We start from the raw sequence: 12894 nt of genomic DNA, 5'->3' as shown, positions 1-12894 counted from the left end.
AAGCAGGGGTAGGGATCCTTATATCAGATAAATTAAAGTTTATCCCAAAGACTGTAGTAAGAGATGAAGAGGGACACTATATCATACATAAAGGATCTATACAAAAAGAGGACCTAACAATCATGAACATTTTTGCCCCGAATGTGGGAGCTGCCAAGTATATCAATTAATTAATAACCAAAGTTAAGACATGCTTAGATAATAATACACTTATACTTGGTGACTTGAATGTAGCACTTTCTGTAATCGACATAACTTCTATCACAACATCTCCGAAGAAAGAAGAGCTTAAATTGTACACTGGACCCGATAGATTTCACAGATATTTACAGAACTTCAATTCAACAACTGAATTGTTGTTGGCCATGTCTATGTCTTCCTCTGTGAGATTTCTCTTCATGTCTTTTGCCCATTTCATGATTGGATTGTTTGTTTCTTTGCTGTTGAGTTTAATAAGTTCTTTATAGATTTTGGAAACTAGCCCTTTATCTGATATGTTATTTGCAAATATCTTCTCCCATTCTGTAGGTTGTCTTTGAGTTTTGTTGACTGTATCCTTTGCTGTGCAAAAGCTTCTTATCTTGATGAAGTCCCAATAGTTCATTTTTGCTTTTGTTTCTTTTGCTTTCGTGGATGTATCTTGCAAGAAGTTACTGTGGCCAAGTTCAAAAAGGGTGTTGCCTGTGTTCTCCTCTAGGATTTTGATGGAATCTTGTCTCACATTTAGATCTTTCATCCATTTTGAGTTTATCTTTGTGTATGGTGCAAGAGAGTGGTCTAGTTTCATTCTTCTGCATGTGGATGTCCAATTTTCCCAGCACCATTTATTGAAGAGACTGTCTTTCTTCCAGTGGATCGTCTTTCCTCCTTTATCGAATATTAGTTGACCATAAAGTTCAGGGTCCACTTCTGGGTTCTCTATTCTGTTCCATTGATCTATGTGTCTGTTTTTGTGCCAGTACCACACTGTCTTGATGACCACAGCTTTGTAGTACAACCTGAAATCTGGCATTGTGATGCCCCCAGATATGGTTTTCTTTTTTAAAATTCCCCTGGCTATTCGGGGTCTTTTCTGATTCCACACAAATCTTAAAATAATTTGTTCTAACTCTCTGAAGAAAGTCCATGGTATTTTGATAGGGATTGCATTAAACGTGTAAATTGCCCTGGGTAACATTGACATTTTCACAATATTAATTCTGCCAATCCATGAGCATGGAATATTTTTCCATCTCTTTGTGTCTTCCTCAATTTCTTTCAGAAGTGTTCTATAGTTTTTAGGGTATAGATCCTTTACCTCTTTGGTTAGGTTTATTCCTAGGTATCTTATGCTTTTGGGTGCAATTGTAAATGGGATTGACTCCTTAATTTCTCTTTCTTCAGTCTCATTGTTAGTGTATAGAAATGCCACTGATTTCTGGGCATTGATTTTGTATCCTGCCACTCTACCAAATTGCTGTATGAGTTCTAGCAATCTTGGGGTGGAGGCTTTTGGGTTTTCTATGTAGAGTATCATGTCATCGGCGAAGAGGGAGAGTTTGACTTCTTCTTTGCCAATTTGAATGCCTTTAATGTCTTTTTGTTGTCTGATTGCTGAGGCTAGGACTTCCAGTACTATGTTGAATAGCAGTGGTGAGAGTGGACATCCCTGTCTTGTTCCTGATCTTAGGGAAAGGCTCCCAGTGCTTCCCCATTGAGAATGATATTTGCTGTGGGCTTTTCGTAGATGGCTTTTAAGATGTCAAGGAAAGTTCCCTCTATCCCTACACTCTGAAGAGTTTTGATCAGGAATGGATGCTGTATTTTGTCAAATGCTTTCTCTGCATCTAATGAGAGGATCATATGGTTCTTGGTTTTCTCTTGCTGATATGATGAATCACATTGATTGCTTTACGAGTGTTGAACCAGCCTTGTGTCCCGGGGATAAATCCTACTTGGTCATGGTGAATAATTTTCTTAATGTGTTGTTGGATCCTATTGGCTAGTATCTTGTTGAGAATTTTTGCATCCATGTTCATCAGGGATATTGGTCTGTAATTCTCCTTTTTGGTGGGGTCTTTGTCTGGTTTTGGAATTAAGGTGATGCTGGCCTCATAGAATGAATTTGGAAGTACTCCATCTCTTTCTATCTTTCCAAACAGCTTTAGTAGAATAGGTATGATTTCTTCTTTAAACGTTTGATAGAATTCCCCTGGGAAGCCATCTGGCCCTGGACTCTTGTGTCTTGGGAGGTTTTTGATGACTGCTTCAATTTCCTCCCTGGTTATTGGCCTGTTCAGGTTTTCTATTTCTTCCTGTTCCAGTTTTGGTAGTTTGTGGCTTTCCAGGAATGCGTCCATTTCTTCTAGATTGCCTAATTTATTGGCGTAGAGCTGTTCATAATATGTTTTTAAAATCGTTTGTGTTTCCTTGGTGTTGGTAGTGATCTCTCCTTTCTCATTCATGATTTTATTAATTTGAGTCTTCTCTCTCTTCTTTTTAATAAGGTTGGCTAATGGTTTATCTATCTTATTAATTCTTTCAAAGAACCAACTCCTGGTTCTATTGATCTGTTCCACAGTTCTTCTGGTCTCAATTTCGTTGAGTTCTGTTCGAATTTTAATTAACTCTCTTCTTCTGCTGGGTGTAGGTCGATTTGCTGCTTTTTCTCTAGCTCCTTTATGTGTAAGGTTAGCTTTTGTATTTGAGTTCTTTCCAGTTTTTGAATGGATGCTTGTATTGCGATGTATTTCCCCCTCAGGACTGCTTTTGCTGCATCCCAAAGATTTTGAACGGTTGTATCTTCATTCTCATTAGTTTCCATGAATCTTTTTAATTCTTCCTTAATTTCCTGGTTGACCCTTTTATCATTTAGCAGGATGGTCCTTAACCTCCACGTGTTTGAGGTCCTTCCAAACTTCTTGTTGTGATTGAGTTCTAATTTCAAGGCGTTATGGTCTGAGAATATGCAGGGGACGATCCCAATCTTTTGGTATCGGTTCAGACCCAATTTGTGACCCAGTATGTGGTCTATTCTGGAGAAAGTTCCATGTGCACTTGAGAAGAATGTGTATTCAGTTGAGTTTGGATGTAAAGTTCTGTAGATATCTGTGAAATCCATCTGGTCCAGTGTATCATTTAAAGCTCTCGTTTCTTTGGAGATGTTGTTCTTAGAAGACCTATCGAGGGTAGAAAGAGCTAGATTGAAGTCACCAAGTATAAGTGTATTATTATCTAAGTATTTCTTCACTTTGGTTAATAATTGGTTTAAGTATTTGGCAGCTCCCACATTCGGGGCATATATATTGAGGATTGTTAAGTCCTCTTGTTGGATAGATCCTTTAAGTATGAGATAGTGTCCCTCTTCATCTCTCACTACAGTCTTCGGGGTAAATTTTAGTTTATCTGATATAAGGATGGCTACCCTGCTTTCTTTTGAGAACCATTTGAATGGTAAATGGTTCTCCAACCTTTTATTTTCAGGTTGTAGGTGTCCTTCTGTCTAAAATGAGTCTCTTGTAGACAGCAAATAGATGGGTCCTGCTTTTTTATCCAGTCTGAAACCCTGCGCCTTTTGATGGGGTCATTAAGCCAGTTCACGTTCAGAGTTACTATTGACAGATATGAGTTTAGTGTCATCATGATATCTATTCAGTCCTTGTTTTTGTGGATTGTTCCACTGAACTTCTTCTTACAGGGGAATTTTAAGAGTCCCCCTTAAAATTTCTTGCAGAGCTGGTTTGGAGGTCACATATTCTTTCAGTTCCTGCCTGTCTTGGAAGCTCTTTATCTCTCCTTCCATTTTGAATGAGAGCCTTGCTGGATAAAGTATTCTTGGTTGCATGTTCTTCTCATTTAGGACCCTGAATATATCCTGCCAGCCCTTTCTGGCCTGCCAGGTCTCTGTGGAGAGGTCTGCTGTTACCCTAATATTCCTCCCCATGAAAGTCAGGGACTTCTTGTCTCTTGCTGCTTTAAGGATCTTCTCTTTATCTTTGGAATTTGCAAGCTTCACTATTAGATGTCGAGGTGTTGACGTGATTTTTATTGATTTTAGGGGGGATCTCTCTATTTCCTGGATCTGAATGCCTGTTTCCCTTCCCAGATTAGGGACAGTTTTCAGCTAGGATTTTTTCAAATACATATTCTGGACCTTCTGTCCCTTTCGGCGCCCTCGGGAACCCAAATTAAAGTAGGTTTTTCTTCCTTAGGCTGTCATTTATTTCCTTAGCCTGTCTTCATGGTCTTTTAGTTGTTATCTCTTTTTCCTCAGTTTACCTCCTTGCCATCAACTTGTCTTCTATGTCACTCACTCGTTCTTTCTACCTCGTTAACCCTCATCGTTAGGACTTCTAGTTTGGATTGCATCTCATTCATTGATTTTTAATTTCTGCCTGATTAGATCTAAATTCTGCAGTCATGAAGTCTCGTGAGTCCTTAATGCTTTTTTCTAGAGCCACCAGTAGCTGTATAATAGTGCTTCTGAATTGGCTTTCTGACATTGAATTGTAATCCAGATTTTGTAACTCTGTGGGAGAGAGGACTGTTTCTGATTCTTTTTGTCGTGACGTTTTCCTTCTAGTCATTTTGCTCAGTGCTGAGTGGCCAAAAACAAGTTGTACTGGAAGAAGGAGAAAAAGAGAGAGGAAAAAAAGTAATAAATAAATTAAAAAAGGGGGGGGAACAAACAGAAAACAAAAAACAAGGGGAGTATCCTCTGATTCTATATACTGTAAGTCCCTCAACTTCCCTTGAACTTTCCAGTGCCTCTGGGTCAATAACTGGCCTTTCCCCTGTCCTTCTAGTTGGTCTTCTGGGGGAGGGGCCTGCTTTGTGTTTCTTATTTTGGGATTTAGAATCTTTTGACAAGCAGGCCAAAATAATCTGGTGTTTTTTGGGGGAGGGCAGTTGTTATTGTTTTTCTTTTTCTTCCTTCTTTCTTTTCTGGAAAAAATAATGAGATGGAGAAATTCACCTCCATAAAATAACATGAGGTAGTACTCACAGCAGGAAGTTCATCAACACGCATATATGATGTCTAACTACACTTTAAAACAATGCTTATAAAGATAGCAGCTGGGCTGGAAAAAGAGCACGAAGAAAACTAGAGAATCCCGTACTGTAGAAATAAAAGAATGAAAATCTAGTCAGGCCAACATTAAAAATGCTATAACTGAGGTGCAGTCTCAAGTGGAAGCTTTCAAAACAAGAAAGGTTACGGACCACAGAGGCAGAATTAGGGAACTCAGCCGCTTATTAAAACAATAACATTCATGTCATAGGAGACTCAGAAGATGAAGAGAGAGAAAAGGTGGGCCTTGTTCAGCCATTAGAAATGACAAATACCCACCATTTGCTTCAACGTGGATGGAACTGGAAGGTATTATGCTGAGTGAAGTAAGTCAATCCGAGAAGGAGAAACATTGTATGTTCTCATTCATTTGGGGAATATGAATAATAGTGAAAGGGAATATAAGGGAAGGGAGAAGAAATGTGTGGGAAATATCAGAAAGGGACACAGAACATAAAGACTCCTGACTCAGGGAAAGGAACAAGGAGTGATGGAAGGGATGGAGGGCGGGATGTGGGGGTGAATGGGTAACGGGCACTGAGGGGGCACTTGACGGGATGAGCACTGTGCGTTATTCTGTATGTTGGCAAATTGAACACCAATAAAAATAAACTGATTATTTAAAAAAAGAAAGAAAGAAAGAAAGAAGAAGAAAAGAAAGAAAGAAAGAAAGAAAGAAAGAAGAAAGAAAGAAAGAAAGAAAGAAAGAAAGAAAGAAAGAAAGAAGAAAGAAGAATGGCACCTGGGTGGCTCAGTCAGTAAGCTTCTGCCTTAGGCTCAGATCATGATCCAGGTCCCAAGGCAGGCTCCCTGTTCAGCAGGCAACCTGCTTCTCCCTCTCCCTCTACCCCACTCGCTCATGCTTTTTCTCTCTCTCTCTCTCTCTCAAATAAATAAATAACATCTTTGAGAAAGAAACAAACAAACAAACCCAGAATGAAGAGAAATCTCCCATGTAGAAGAATTCCAAACAATTTGTGCAGACATTCCACCCTCAAGTTGATGAGCATAGCTTCCCACTCTTATGTGTGGAATACACATAGTAACTTCCTTCTACAAAATATATTATGAAAAAGTTAAAATAATAATAATAATAATAATAATAATAATAAAGAATCACTTTACTATGGAGAAAGCTGAAACACTACCTCAGCAAGATGATCAGATCGATACCAAGACTGATAAATCATGCTGATAGAGTCTATTCTTTATATGATATAATAAACATGCCAGTATATCTCTGTATATAATCCATAAAAACAGTTCAATCATGAGATAAACAACACACATGTCCCAACTGAGGGAAATTTTACAAAATACTCTACTTCTCAATGTGTTCCAGTTCAACAACAACAAGGAAAGGCTGAGAGAAGGTCACAATCCAGAGGAGACTAAGAAAACATGAGGAGAAATGGAATGTGATGTGTGGGATTAGTTTAACAAAAACTCAGGAAATCTGAATAAAGTGTGGTCTTTGGTTAATGCAAATATTTTAATATTGATTCATTAGCTAATATTTGTACCGTACTAATATATCAATAATTGCTTGGGGACAGGCTGGCCTTAACGAAACTGGACATCCTGGATGTCCTGAACGAGGTGGCAGCGTTATACCCAGAGATGCCCCAAATCAGGGCAACCCTCCCCACGTGGACCAGCCCCAGGCCTGGGTGGGACCCGAGGGTGGCTGAGCTCGCCCCCCGCAGCCCCCTCCCTGCCCGCCTGCCCCTCGGACCTGGCTCCTCACCCACCCTGCTCTGGGGCCCTGCGGTGGCAGCAAACACACGCAGCCAAAAAAGCAGCGGAGGGGCAGCGGGCTCCCACCCAGCAGTGGTCCCCAGCCTGCCACCACCGTCCCCGCCCATCCCTCCCTCCAGCAGACACTGCCCCTCAGCACTGGGCGCCCCTAGCGGACCTAGGAGGCAGGGGGAGCCCCACCCCGGCAGCCTCAGGAGCCCTGAGGAGCTGGGCCAGCAGAGCCTACGTTCAGCTCACAAGGGTGACCGGCCTGGCTGAGCGCACGTGCACATACACACAGACACACACACACACACACGCAGCCCCCCGGGGCAGCAGCAAAGCACCGGCGGCCACAGCATTGTCCCTGCTGGCCACGCACATGCACAGGCCACAGGCTGCACGGGGCCTCTGCCTGGGGGGTGTGGGGGGTGTACACAGCCCTCCCCCACCACGGCATCCCACACACCCTGGCAGGGCAGCCGAGGGCAGAGCACCCGAAGCCCGACGCCTGGCGCGCAGCCGCGGAGCCCTCCATCCTGGCTCCCCGAGGATGGTCACACATGCACACGGTTCGTGTGTGCGTCCGTGGAGATGGGCCCGCCTATGGGAACGGGGAAGCTGCGCACCCTCCGCCCCGGCTGCCTGGGCCCGGGGCACCCGCCTGCTCCCGGCACTCACTGGGTGACAAGTATCGGGCACTACCTGGGCGCGCCCTGCTAAAGGGCTGGCAGGGGACCGCAGTGGCGTTGGCGGCCTTCCTGGCGGCGGCCCGAGCCTCGGCCATGACGGGCTTGCGGCCCGAGCAGTACAGCTCGACGCTGCGGCCGGAGAAGCCAGCCCGCACGGGGGCCGCCTCGGAGTCGCTGGGCCCTGTGAAGGAGCCGGCCCGCTTCCGGGGCATGGCCAGGATGTCCAGGCGCGACAGCTTCTTGGCCTGCTCGGGGGCAGGCTGCCCCGCCGGCTCCGCGGTGGCTGGGGGCCCCCGCTCCCCGTCGGCAGCCTCCGTGTCCGAGGCCTCCCCCAGCCGGGCCCGCCTCAGCCGGGAGGCCTGCGTGGGCCCCGGGTGGACAGGCTGTTGGAGCGGGTCAGCACCTGCTGGGCCTTCTGGGAGCCGGCGGGGCCGTGGCTCTGCTCCTCCCGGGCAGCTGGCGGCGGCGGCGGCGGGGCGGCGGGTTTCCGCCGAGGGCCTGGCCTCCCCCCCCCAGCGGCCCCGGGGGACTCGTGGTCAGAGGTGACCGCGTCGGCGCCAGGCGGGGGTGCCACGCCACAGCCCCGATCGTCGTCAGGCCAGTCCAAGGAGCCCCGGGGCCCGGGGCCACGCCGCACGGCCAGGCGCCTCCCCGGTTCCGCACGGCCCAGGGGGCACCGCTGCTGGTCCGAGAGCCGCTCACGGGCGCTGTTCACGGCGACACCCCCTGGGTCCTGTGCTGCCTGCGGGGACGGCGGCTTGTCCCTCTGCGGTCCCGCGGGCTGCGGGCTGATTGGGCTGGGCCCGTTCTTCCCTCTGAGCAGACTGACCGTGCTGGCCGTGTCCACGTCAGAGTCCCCGGACAGCGAGTCCTCCGGAGGCCTGGGGGCACTGCCCGTGGGGCCCTCTGCCTCCTCCGCGGATCTGGACAGCAGCCGGGCCTCCAGGGCGGCCAGGGCCGTCTCTGTCTCCTTCAGGATCAGGTGGGTGTCCTGGGGGTGCAGGTCCATGCGCGAGGCCCAGGCGGCAGCCAGGTCCTGCAGGAGGGGGTGGCTGGAGATGTGCGGCAGCTGGCCGTGCACTGGGGCGCCGCCAGCCGGTTCCTTGCTGAAGCTGTCCTGCCGGACCAAGGCCGGGGCAGGGCTCTCGGGCTCCGGGGACGCCCTGTCCGCAGCTGGATCACCATCCTCCCGCTGGTGCCGACGGAGAGGCTGTCCCTCGCCAGGGGGCTGGCCTGGGCCACCCGCCCCAGGCCTTCCACCTCCCCTGGAGCCACAGGTTTCCTGGGGAAGGCCGTCTCCCCATTCTGGTCCCCAATGAAGAAAGAGGTGGGGGCTGGCTCTCCAGGGGCCCTCGGCGAGCGCCGGCCCTTTGTCCATGCCAGTCCCTCCTGGGGGGTCCGGCGTCTCTCCTCTTGCGGGCTCCCACCCCCGCTCGAAGCCCCGCCCACCGTCTGACCTGCTGGCATCGCTGAGGCTGTCAGGTTCCAAGTCCTCCTGGCCCAAGAAGCAGCCGGCCTGCTCACTGCCTGGCTCTGGTGGTCCGGGCCGCTCCTCCTGGTGGCCTCGGGGCCCCAGGGCTGTCTGCGCAGTCGCTGGGCAGCTGTGGGAGCAGCCGTCGCTGGTGCACAGGCAGGGTCCCCTCTAGCTCCCCAGCTCTGCGCCCAGGGCTCTCCCCTGCAAAGACAAGGGCAGCCTGGTAGGGAGCAGTGGCTGGCTGCGGGCCCTGGGTGCCTACGGGACGCCCGGCCCTCCGCCAGACTCGGCTGGCACGCTCGCGCCTGCAGGTCCAGTTAAAGGCCTGAGCCCACCCCCAGTCCCAGCCCCAGCCCCACCCCACCGCTGAGCCTGAGCCACTCACCAGCCAGGCCTGGGTCTGAGTAGCTGTCGGCCAGGCTGGCCCAGCAGGACACCCACTTCTGACTCCCGGGAGAGCCCGGCACCATGAGGCCCTGCAGAGCAAAGGGCAAGCATGTGTCTCCTGCAGGGGAGGCAGGAGGTGCCCGGGCAGCCACAGCAGCTCGCCTGACACCTGGCCCTACCCATGCCATCTCTGTACCCGTGGCACACTCCCCAATGGACGCAGCCAGGAAACCCCGATGCGCTCCTGCGTTTGCCCCCAACACAACTACCTAACCTGAGCCCAGTTCAGGGGCTCACAGGCCAGCTGCTGTGACTCAGCGCAGCCCTGCCTGTGGGTACACGGGACACACCCAGAGGTCCAGCCGGACTTGGGGCCTCCAGGCCCGCCCTTGAGCCCTCCTCGCAGGGGCCCCAGCCCACCTGCCAGGGCACTACCCAGCAGGTTGGACCCAGCCTCCTCTGGGGCCTGGAATCCGACACAGGCGAGACCTCCGAGCTCACACAGGCCTCGATGCGGGGGCCCCCGCCCCTCCCCAGGCAGCGTGCATCCCAGGTACCTGGAGCTCCCCTTGGGGGGCCATGCCCGCTGACCGGGAGGCAAACTCCTGCAGTAGGGCCATTCGCTGGGCTACCCCGTCGCCGGCCTCGTCTCTGTCTCCTCTGATGATGGGACGGAAGGTGGCGGAGGACACCCTGGAGAGCTCAGGAGACTCGAGTACCCCAAAGACCTGCCAGGAGGGATGGCCAGGCCCCCGGGTCAGTGCCAGCCCACCCCTGGCCCGGCCCCCACCACCCTGCTGTGCTGACCTGGTCGATCATCTGGCGGGCCTCCTCCACCTCCGGGTCCTGCACCTCTGTCTCAATGGTGTAGGTCCCTGCATCACTCAGGCTGTCGTCCTCATCCTGTTTGCGTGCCTTGGTCAGCTGGGGGTCAGCAGGGGGTGGTGGCGGGGTCGCCAGGGCCACGGGGCTGGCCCCACGGGGTGTCTCGGGGGCCGGTGCTGCTGAGGGTGCCTTGTCAGGGCCGGGCCGGGCGGCCGGGGAGCCCTCCCGCAGGCACTGTGCCATGAAGTCCTGGGCCAGACGGGAGCGGTGTCCCACACTGCCGAAGGGCCGCGCGGAGCCCTGGAGGGTGGGCGAGGGCCCCCCCAGCCACTCCTCTGTCCTCTCCCGCTTGAGCGAGCTGGCCTGCTGTGGCCCCGAGCTGCCGCCCGTGCCCCGCGCCGGGGCAGGGACACCCGAGCGGTCTTTGTCAGCTGGCCCGGGGCCTTGGCGCTTGTCGGCCTTGGGGTCCCCGGGAGGGGTGTGCATGAAGGACTGGGAGCGCTTCTAGTGCGGCGTGTCCTGGTCAAAGAACTTGATGACAAAGGCCTGCTGGTTGTGTAGCAGCTCCTGGGGATCTCACTTCATTTGCCTCTGCAGCTGCACCTGCGCCCCGCTGCCCTCTGCAGGGACCCCGGCCGCCACCGCCGCCGCCGCCTTCGCCGTGGGGTCCTCTGAGTCACTCTGGGTGCCGTCCTCATGCTTGTGGCCTGGGGGTGGGGGAACCGCAACTCATCAGGACAAGGGAAAGGATGCAGCGATCTGGGGGGTGGGGGACTCTTCACCCCATGCCCAAGCTGTCACGTGTGGCTGGGGACACAGCACCCATCTCACGGAAGCCACCACGTGTGGCCAAGATGAGCGAGGGGAACACGAGGGACAGCCCCGACGCGGAGGCAGGTCTTCAGCAAGGAACCTCCAGCAGGCAAGCACTGAGGCCGGTGGGGACGCCCGGCGGCAGGTCCGGAGCCCCACGCTGAGCCCGCCAGCCAGGCACTCACCCTTCAGGGTGCGGGTGTGGATGGGCAGGTCGCTCTTGGTGCTGTGACGGTCATCGCCGGGGCCGGCCCGGCACAGCAGGCTCGGGTCATTCTGCACCAGCCAGTTGGCCACCTTGGTCTCCGCAGACACGGCCTCCGCAGGTGCGGCCTCCTTGCCTGGCGGCCGCCTCTGACACAGGGAGAACTTGGTCACGTGGTCCTTGATCTTCACCTTGCCCGGGCTGCAGTCGTCAAACTCGATGGTGAAGGAGGCGTGGCTCTGCACTACGGGGGCCGCCCCGCCCGGCTCCCCTTCCTTGGTGGGTGCCTCCTGCGCCGGCACCTTGGAGGGCTGTGGCGGCAGCGGCAGGGCCTCCTTCATGGGGATCTCAAAGTAACTGGGCTCCCGCCTGAATGAGTAGCTCTGAGGCTCCACCGAGGCCCAGAAGCCAGCCATCGTCCCGGGGAGCTCCCCGACCTGCTACGCCAGCTCCTTGGGCCGCTCTGGGGGGAGGGAGGAACATGTCCTTGGGGGCCCCAGGGTGGCAACGCCCGCCCACCCACCCCGCCAGGACTGTCAGCTCGGTCTCCCCCAGAGCGGGCATTTCCAGGCCAGGCCGCCTTCAGGAGCTCTAGCGACCTCTGGGACCCACCTGCGTAGGGCTCCTCCTGGCGCCACTCCTTGGGCAGGGTGTCACCATCATCTTCTCCCAACCAGGAGGGCTACCCATACAGGGGGGTGCGGTAGGCCGCTGCCTCTGCACAAGGAGAGTGTTTGACCCTGGGTCGCTGTGGCCCCAACGCAGACCAGGAGGGGAGACCCGGGGCTGGGGAAGCCCTGGGTTCTTGAGGGGCCCTGGCCTCACCTCCCATCTCAGCCCAGGCCCCCCTGCCCCAGTGCTCCAGCCTCATCACCCTGAGGCCTGTTTCCACATCTGTGGTGAGCGACCGCTGTGAGTATGTGACCCTCGCTGTCCCCAGCTCCACCCAGGTCTCCCTGTGGAGGAGGCTCACCTGGGGCAGACAGTCCTCAGCAGCCCCATCCTGAGGCAGGCAACCCCCCAGCCCTGCCTGAGCCCTCTGCCCCCAGAGCCTGCCTGCCAGAAGGACAGGAGGACAGCAGAGTCCACAGCCAGGGCGGGTCTCTCTCTCCAAGGTCTGTAAACGACTCAAGTCACAGAGGGCTTACCCTGAAGCCTGGGCCCCCCGCAGGCTGACCGGACCACACGGGTCCCAGGGGTGCAGTGTGCACAGGTGGGTGTGTCTTGGGGTGCGGAGGTGTGGGGTGCATGGGTGCCTGAGCTCACCCGAGGGCAGCTTTGTGCTGTGCCCGCCGGGATGCCATGAGCCCAGGAGGCTGGCGGGTGGAAGGGCTGTGCTGGGAGGGGAGCTTGACCCAGATGAGGCAGGTCGCGGGGAGCCACGGAGAGGCCTGTGGGGGGCAGGCCCGTGTGCACCTCCCTCCCACGCCCTATGCCATGCCGCCCTACCTGTTCCTGGGCTCCGGTCCCCCCTCTCTGGCCTGGGACCCAAGGACTCGCAATACGGGGGGTGCTGGGGCAGCGCTTCACCCTTCCTGGGTGCCGGGCCCTTGATGCTCACCTGCAGCTGGCTGGTATACTTCTCGTGCTGTGGGCAGTGAGGCAGGGGTGAGGGCAGGGCCCACTCCAGGAGGACACCCAGGGCAGCCTGCCTCCCTCTTGGTCCAGAGACGGCCTGCACTGGCCCCTCACACCAGGAGGTCTCCTTCAT

General features: G+C 53.9%; 1 pseudogene; it reads right to left on the bottom strand.

Annotated features, from left to right (window-relative positions):
* Nucleotides 1–7391: 7391 nt before the first annotated feature.
* LOC129516787 (centrosomal protein of 170 kDa protein B-like) lies at nt 7392–12894 on the bottom strand (annotated as a pseudogene).

Source organism: Nyctereutes procyonoides, unplaced genomic scaffold, assembly GCF_905146905.1.
Source record: "Nyctereutes procyonoides isolate TBG_1078 unplaced genomic scaffold, NYPRO_anot_genome, whole genome shotgun sequence".
Classification (NCBI taxonomy): domain Eukaryota; kingdom Metazoa; phylum Chordata; class Mammalia; order Carnivora; family Canidae; genus Nyctereutes; species Nyctereutes procyonoides.
The sequence above is the reverse complement of the archived record's forward strand: the minus strand, read 5'-3'. Positions and strand labels throughout refer to the sequence as shown.